Source organism: Xenopus laevis, chromosome 4L (assembly GCF_017654675.1).
Source record: "Xenopus laevis strain J_2021 chromosome 4L, Xenopus_laevis_v10.1, whole genome shotgun sequence".
NCBI classification, from domain to species: Eukaryota; Metazoa; Chordata; class Amphibia; order Anura; family Pipidae; genus Xenopus; species Xenopus laevis.
Window position 1 is genome coordinate 97,283,175 of NC_054377.1, and position 9,584 is coordinate 97,292,758.

Below are 9,584 nucleotides of genomic sequence, written 5' to 3' on the forward strand. Positions count from 1 at the left end.
ATGCTACACTCTATGCTACTCGCTGCCATCGTCTTTTACAAATTCTTGAGTCAATGTGCCCTCAGATTGATATTGAAGGTGAAAGGAATATCTGGATTATAAAGCCAGGAGCTAAATCCCAAGGAAGAGGTAAGAGACCTGGCCTAAGGTTTATGTTTATTCACAGTTATGATGTCTCTGTTCTACTGAGCTATAGCTGCTGATGTTCTGACTGTACACATTTTTACAGGTATAATATGCAAGAAGAATTTGGAAGACATATTGTCGCTTCTGGACAAAGAACCATTGATTCCCAGAGATGATTTTTGCGTGATACAGAAATACATAGAAAGGCCACTCTTAATATATGGAACTAAATTCGATGTGCGTCAGTGGTTTTTGGTCACGGACTGGAACCCTCTGACCATCTGGTTCTACAAGAGGTGTTATCTACGCTTTTCATCTCAGCTTTTCTCACTTGACAATCTAAGCAGGTTAGTAGAGGGTTGAATATGTGATCTCCTGATTCCACTAGATGTAATTCTGCTATTAATGTACTAAGCTGATCTGGAAGTTGTATGTTGGGTGTATTATTTCTTTTATCAAGACAGATCTAATTTATTATGCAAAGTGCAACAAATGAAGGCAATCCAGGGGGGTGGCACATAGGTGCACTCCTTCCAAGGCATCCCCTAATCTGTACTTATTGCACATCAGATTTGTATCCGGAAGGTGCAGTTCCTATAATTTTGAATACATTTATGGAGTGCTTTTCAGCACTCTGTTCAGGGTTTAATTAAATAACCCTTTATATATGTTTGTCATGGTGAAAGTCAATATGTACCACTGGAACATGTTGATCCTCTCAAGGAAATATCAAGTCCTTTTCACTTTTTATTCACTGTTTTAGAATTGTGGCTTTAAAAGGATTCTGCCAGTTGTAGTTCCATAGCAGGCCTAGCATTCCTGATTTATCTGGAAACTTATAGGTATTGTATACAACTGTACTAAGCAGGGCTCTCCAATTGTATTCTTAATATGGATGCCTAGGTTGTTAAATTAGTATAAGATTTCATTTATTCTAAAGTGAGAGCTGTGTTAATTGCTGGCACTAGATAATGATGATGATGATAATGATGAACTCTAAACTTCAGTGGAAGAAAACACTGTGTTCTGTATAATATCAAACTATAAGCATATTAAATATAACAATTTTGTTATGTTTTTGCAGATCTGTGCACCTATGTAATAATGCCGTACAGAAGTATTGTAAAAACTCCCCGAAGCGTCATCCTAACCTTCCTGCAGAAAACATGTGGTATGACTATCAATTCAAAGAGTATCTGCAGATGACAAGAGCATGTGATGCATGGGATGAGGTGATGTTGCCTGGGATGAAGGAAATAATTATCAATACAATGAAGAGTGCTCAGGATACAGTATTGCACAGGAAAAACACATTTCAGCTATACGGTGCAGATTTTATGTTTGGTGAGAATTTCAAGCCATGGCTGATAGAGATCAATTCCAGCCCTGCACTGTCAAAATCTACTTCTGTAAGCAGCAAGCTCAGCACCCAGGTTCAGGAAGACCTCCTACGTGTTGTCCTTGACCGAAAAAAAGACAGTAGATGTGATGTGGGAGACTTTGAACTCCTATATAAACAGGTATGTAAATACCAATCAATATTTGCCTTTATACTGATTAAAGGAGAACTAAAACCTAAAAAATGAATAGGGCTAAAAATGCAATGTTTTATATCCTGAACTTATTGCACCAGCCTAAAGTTTCAGCTTCTGAATAGCAGCAATAATCCAGGACTCCAAACTTGTCACAGGGGTCACCATCTTGGAAAGTGTCTAAGATACTCACATGCTCAGTGGGCTCTGAGCAGCTGTTGAGAAGCTAAGCTTAGGGATTGTTGGCTTCGCAAATTATCCAAAAAAAAATTATTTTATACTGTAATATAAGTTGATTCTACATTATTAATGTAGTAATTATCTGTATCGATTACTAATCAGCCTTATATTGTGATATTTATATCCTATGTTTACTGTATATTGTGACTGGGCCCCTAAACTCAGTAAGTGACAGCAGCACAGAGCATGTGCAGTGAATCAGCAGAAAAGAAGATGGGGAGCTACTGGGGCATCTTTGGAGACACAGATAAAGGGCTGTGGTTGCCTTGGGCTGGTACAGAAGCACAAAACATAATGTACAATATTTCTAGCTATTTCTTTATTTTAACTTTACTTGTCCTTTAATGGTTACATGAAACACATATACACATACTAAACTTTGACTGATAAGGCAAATCACAAACACAGATTAGGCTGTGCATAGTACTTTGCAATGATAGAGGAAGAGGTTGGCTGTGCAGGGTCTTCTAAACACACTGATTTGACTGAACACTATGTTGCACTTATCAAAATTAGGAAAATGAAAGGGAAGGCATGAGCAAAAGATCTCAGGAAGATGCATAACAGAGTTGTTGGGTCTCTGACAATACCACTGAGCATTTAACATTAGAACAATGATAGTTTTGTAGCACAAAAAGTATTGCTGATGTCCTAATTATTTTACCATATTTTACCATATTTTATTGTAGCCTGCAATTAAGATTCCCAACATTTCAAAAGAAAAAATGCTAGTAGCAGGAGATGCCATTAAAAAAACGTGCCTGCTAGAGAAGCGCTATACTCCTAGGGTCATCAAACATGACTGCCAGAGTTCCAGCAAGCCAGAAAACTCAGCCTTTAAAGAAACAAAGATAAAGTTGGAAGTTTCTAGTAATTCTAAGAAGATGGATATACTTCCTAGGAAGATAGTACTAGATGATATCAAGGGTGGAGGCAAGTCTCTGCTAGAGAAGCGCTATACTCCTGGGGTCATCAAATATGACTGCCAGAGTTCCAGCAAGCCAGACGACTCAGTAGCCTATAAAGAAACAAAGATAAAGTTGGAAGTTCCTAGTAATTCTAAGAAGATGGATATACTTCCTAGGAAGATAGTACAAGATGATATCAAGGGTGGAGCCAAATCTCTGCTAGAGAAGCGCTATACTCCTGGGATCATCAAACATGACTACCAAAGTTCCAGCAAGCCAGACGACTCAGTAGCCTATAAAGAAACAAAGATAAAGTTGGAAGTTCCTAGTAATTCTAAGAAGATGGATATACTTCCTAGGAAGATAGTATTAGATGATATCAAGGGTGGAGGCAAGTCCATAAAAGCAAAGGATATTGTATTACCAAAAAAAGAAGATTATAGTGTGCCAAAGCTTGCCAACCTAGATTATAAGCAACCAACGCCACCCAGAAAACTGCAAGATCATAGCAAAGAAAGATTTGATCTCCATCCAATAACCAAGCGTATTTTGGAAAAGCATCTCACAGTGAAAGATACAGTGAGGAAACTGGATTCTGAAAAACCTAAACCTCCACCTCCATCCTGTTTATTCTGCAAGGGACAGACATGTACTTGCCACAAACCCTTAAAGAAAACATTTAAAGCAACTGAATTTCCTTCAGATCTTTGGAAGAGAACATGAAAAAACAGAAATGATATAATTATCTAAGTAAAACAGTACACCAAGATCAGGACAGCCCAAGCCTAGTGGGTTGGTGAAGAACTATGTTGTCTTTGTGCAGTTTAGGGTGGGTGGTGGGCCTGCACAAAGCATAAGACTTTAAGATTACAATTCAGCTTGACCATGCTGAATATTTCTTTAATAATGATGTTTATATATTATATTATATTATATTATATATTATATACTGTATTTTATATGAATACAATTTCTAAATATATTTTTATATGAATACAATTTCTAAATATATTTTTATATGAATAAAATTTCTAAACATTAAATTAAGATTTCAGTTTTTCTTTATCAAATAGTTGTCAAATAACGTGTTGCATAAGATACACAACTGCTTTTAAACCATAGTCATATGGGATTTGTTCCACTTATTGCTGGTCCGGGAGGTATAAAAATAGTGGTTATATTGGCCTATGACTGCTGTCAGTTGGGGTTGAGGGCAGGTTGGGAACAGTGTTCCCTCTAGTTTTCTTTAGACTATGTGTTTTTGTTCAACTTTTGGTCACAGTATACAAATGTGAGTGCAGCACCATAGATTATATATAAAAATAAAGTACATGTAACCATAGAGAGCATTCTTTAAAAACACCCTCAAACCTTCCTGTTGTATGGTAAATAATGCAAGAGAAAACCTATGCTGCCTTAGTTTTATGATATCTCTCTGTACAGGCTATGAGCAAACTTAGTAGGCTGTTCCTGCTAAATTGTACTTAGTACAGGGGAATACCTATGTTGCCATAGTTTTATGGTGTCTCTCTTTACAGGCTATGAGCAATTTTAGGGGCTGTTCCTGTTGAATTTAGACCATGCCCAGTTTGGGAGAAACACTAAATATATAGATAGAAAAGCATTTCTTTTAGCTCATCCTAAAGAACACATCTTAACATTCTGAGAAAAAAAAGCCACTGATGCAATTTCTTTTCTAACACCCAAAACACATTTAGCAGAATGAATACAGTTGCAATGTATAATACACAAGAACTAAAGGCAGGATGACTCAGTGGCAGTTTCATGTAGAATACTCCCAGAACTCATAGTAGAATGGCACAGTTGGAATTTCATGTGTAAATACCGCAGAGCTCATAGCAGAATGACACAATGATAATTCTATGTACAAATACCCCCAGCATCACAGAAGAATGGCACAGTGGCAATTTAATGTATAAATACCCCCAGAACTCAGAGCAGGATGACACAGCGGCAATTCGATGTATAAACGTCCCCAGAACTCATAGCAGGATGGCATAGTGGTAATTCCATGTACAAATACTCACAGAAATCACAGCAGAATGGCACAGTGGCAATTTCATGTATAAAGACCCCCAGAACTCATAGTAAGACAACATAGTGGCAATTTCATGTATAAATACCCCAGAACTCACAGCAGGATGGCACAGTGGCAATTCCATGTGTAATACCCCCAGTACTCACAGCAGGACAGCACCAGGGTTACTCAAATGATTTACACTCTCATCATATCACATTTTTTTTTGCACCAGAGAGTGTCACCTTTTCAGTCCATAATAAATGTTGCTGCTTGGCTCATACACCCCAGCAGCTCCCACTTTGCCAAACCCTTCTGCCAGTCACTGCACTTCTTCAGAATAAAATTCAAACTACCTGAGCCTGAATTTTAAAACAATTCACAGCTCGGCTCCACACATTGAAATTATTAAGGTTGAGGGTGCACGTCTCTGTGACCTCTGCTTGTCGCCGCCACACTACTTGCCTCTCCATGCACTTGCTCCCCTCTTTTCCCTAACCCTATCTGGCCCTGGCTCAACACAATATCTCTAAACATGTCTCCAAGTACCGACCAAAACAATTGTTATGCTCCTTTACTGACCAGCTCCTTTCTCAATACCTCCTCACATATAAGATTTTGCTAGAGCTGCATCTCTTCTCCCAATTTTTCTGCTCTCTTCTGCGGACTCCTGATATTGTCCATACACACACTTTGGGGGTTATTTATTAAAGTTTTTTTCATTATAAAATCTGAATTTTTAGTGGAAAAAAACCACAAGAATTTCTTGGGATTTATTATACTCCGAGGATGGAAAAAGTCTAAATCTGAAAATCCAGCATCTCTTGGGAGACGTCCTGAAGATATCCTGATCAGTGCTGGGTTTTCGTGCAATAATACGAATATTTTGAGATTTTCAGGCAATAATGTTTAGTTTTTGGGAGGAAAATCTGAAAATGATTTTTTCGAGCTTTTTTACACACATGAAATTTTCAGAAAAATGTATTGTAATGTAATGTAGGGGGAAAAAACTGTGCGATTTTGGTCAGAGTAGTTTTCAGAAAATCGGATTCTGATAAATAACCCCCTTTGAGTCTCATACCTTTTTAGATCAGGGCTGTCCAACTGACCCCCCTTATGTGGCCCTCCATATCAAAGTCTGCCTGCTGTGTCTGTTTACCATTTGTAAAATGTAAAAAGTATCACTACAGAGATTAACTGCCCCCTGCATTGTTTAATCCTCAAATTCAGACTGTAATCCCCTATATTGTTCACACTTGTGACACCTCTATTGTTCACACCCTAAAACCTGTACTGTTCACACCTGAGACCCAGACTGAAACTGCCCACATTGTTCACCTGTTCACACTTTATACAAAATGCTAATGGGGCACCAGCACTGTGTCACTGTATGTAGTACATTTTAGAATGATAGCTTTCCCTGTCTCCTGCTCTGTTCTGCCTTCCCTATACTCCCTGTGTGCGTTATACTTTGCCTGCTCTTTGCACCCTGTGTTTGCCATACTCTACCTGACCTATGATTCCTATGGAACATAAGCCTGGTATTTGTTCTGGGGGTTTGTTAACATTTGAAAATTGTTGGTAGGGGCCTTTAAAGTGTTTAATCATATGCTACAGTGGTATCTAGTGGGGCGCTGCCGCCTGACTGGCAATCATTCTCCTTCCGTTTGCATACAAATGTATTTTAATAGTTTCTAGTGGCTGGTCAACTCCAGAATTCGGGTTAGACCAAGCACTGGCACAAGGGTGCTTCTAGCAGCTGGTCAACCCTACAACATAGGTTGGAAATAATTCAATTAAATAAGTCAATTATCACTATTATAAGCAAAATTTGGTTTGGGTTAATCATTTAGTTTTCTCATTCAGCCTAGCATTTCTTCCAACTGCAAACGCTCATGTTGTCAATCACTGATATTATCTTGTCTACCTAGCCAATTCCAAAATGACCAGTAAGCAACATGCTTCTGATAAACAGCACAGCTGAACTACCTGCACTAAGAAAACATGTTGGGTTGAGGAAGAACACCAATATATATTTTATAAATTACAAACTATAAATAAAACAATAAAAGCTATTTGTACAGATTGTTGGCATACCTCACAACATTTTGGAAGTAAAAAGAGGGACATTTTATGACCACACCCCTTTCTGTGGCCACACCCCCTAAGTACCATGTTCATTTTACAAAATTTGGCAGCTTATGAAAGTTTGAAAATAATTCTCCTTATCTAAACTGTTTTTTTGTGTCTCAAAATTGTTACAACGTATCTTATTTGCACCTGTTAGCTGTTCTGTGCTCTCTGCCAAAAGCCAATTAAGTTAGAAACAGTTTCTTTTTCTGGGTGTTCAGTGCAGAGAAAATAGGGACTTTCCAGTACAAATGAGGGACTGCAGGCTGAGCTGTCAAAAGAGGGACTGGACTGTCCCTCCGAAAAAGGGACAGTTAAAAGGTATGTTGTTGGTGATGGAACACAGTGGGAAACATGCACCTGTGCAAAAAAAATATTTTGCCAGCATCAAATTCAAAATAAGCATATACTTTTCAGTAAACAAGAACATTTCAAATTCAACATTTGATATGTTGTCTACTCCCAATTAAATATAGGGTTTAAATCACTGCATTCTCTTTTTTATATATTTTACACAGTGTCCCAAGTTTTTTGGGAACTGTGGATATCAATTGGTTCGTCAATGGGGCAGGTTTAACATGTTATCTATTATTTGGTAGTGCATTAACAGATAAGAAAGTGAATTCACTTTCTGCCAGAGCTGGATTTGTATTTTTGCCCCCCCTTAGGCAGGTGCAGCTGGGCGGCATGCTGACCCAAAAATTGTGCCACCTGGACCCTTGTGGCCTTTCCAGAAATCTGGGTCTGCTTTCTGCTGTTTTAGTTGTTAGCATATACACTAGCAGATATGGTGTATTTCAAGCCTGTCAGATATAGAACAATGGAAAGGTGCCCATTCTACATAAAGTCAAATTATTGGTGGGCAAAAGAATAACTAGATTATACAATTTGGGCAAGGTCAAGGAGCTAACACATGAAACAGTTTCCCACTTGAAAAAACAATAACACAATGAAGATGTTAGTTCTATCTGCCATATGTAATAAATGGCACAAAGTTTACCAAAGTGGATTAGCCCATGTTTCCTTTAAAAACGTGTCTCTTAATTGCTATATGCTGACTGGTTGCTATAGGTCAATTACATAACCCCATAAATGGTCTCAAATCCTACTCCACTATAGTTAAAGGCAATTTGTTGGCATATGGTGCACTCAAACATTATCCCCCACCCGTCTTTGTAAAGACAACATTTAAAGACCAGGATATACTTTATAAGCCCAGTAATTACCAATTTATTATAATAAATAGGCATATTAGGGTTACTGGTTTTATGGATATTCCCGAGAAAAAAAAAACTGCTACAAAATCTGCTATTAAGATTAATGGCACATGGGCATGAGAAACTGTAAGTCTGTCATCGCACACAGATCAGATTTACATGCAATAATGCATTCTAGTGTTTCTGTGCACTCATCTTAAAGTGGTGGTTAACTTTTAGTATATTATAGAATGGCTGATTCTAAACGGCCTTTCAATTGGTCTTCATTATTCAATTTTTTATATATTTTTTTTATATGCCTTCTTCTCTTTCCAGCTTGAAGGTCACTGACCCCATCTAAAAACAGAGAATTAAATAGCTAAGTTCCCTAAGCTGGGGATTCTTTTTGAAAAAAAATGGCATAATCCTGGAGAAAAACTAACATGGTGCTGATCCAACCTCTTACTCTATTTCCAGAAATCCCTGGCTTTGGCATTGACAACAAATTAAGCATTTCCAATTTTACACTAGTGTACATCACTAGGATAAGTCAGTGTTGGGGCATCGGAGAAAAACAAGTAAAATGGCTTCATATTGGCAGTCCTCCAGCAAGTCTGGCGTTCCTTGCCCTAAATTAGAACTTGTCGATTCTTTTTGGACTTGGTGGTTCACCTTTAAGTCAACTTTTTGTACATAATAAATGACCCATCTAAGCAACTCTTCAATATTTTTTTTTACAGTTTCTAATTATTTTCTTTTTTCTTCTGATTCTTTCCAGCTTTCAAATGGGGGTCATTGTTCTGTAAAGATACAAATGTATGGTTATTGCTCCTTTTTACTACTCATCTTTCTATTCAGGACCTCTCCTACTAATATTATAGTCTCTTATTTAAAACAATGCATGGTTGTTAAGAGTAATTTGGACCCTAGCAACCAGATTCCTGAAATTACAAACTACAAAGTTGCTGAATAAAAAGCTAAATAACTCAAAAACCACAAATAATAAAAAAATTGAATCTTATTGCAAACTGTCTCAGACTTTCACTCTCTAGTCATACATCATACAAAAAGTTAACTCAAAGATGAAAAACCCCTTTTGTGACTACCAATGTCTAAATATTGTCACAATCCTAACCTCAAAACAATATGGAACCCCTCTTTTATGCAATAGTCAGAATAAACTTCTCCATCCATTTATAAAAAAAATGTCAGAACATAACTAAACCCATTTTTACAGCATTACACATTGCATTCAGGCACCAAGGTAGCTGCTAATTTAGCTATGAAGAGACTCAATGGCATTTTGTGGTCCATGCTGTCCCAAACTGTAAATCTAGAGAGCACAATATCACTTTCTGCACAGCTTCTGGTTAAAAAAGAAAAAAGCAAAAAAATAAATAAATAAAAAAAAAAG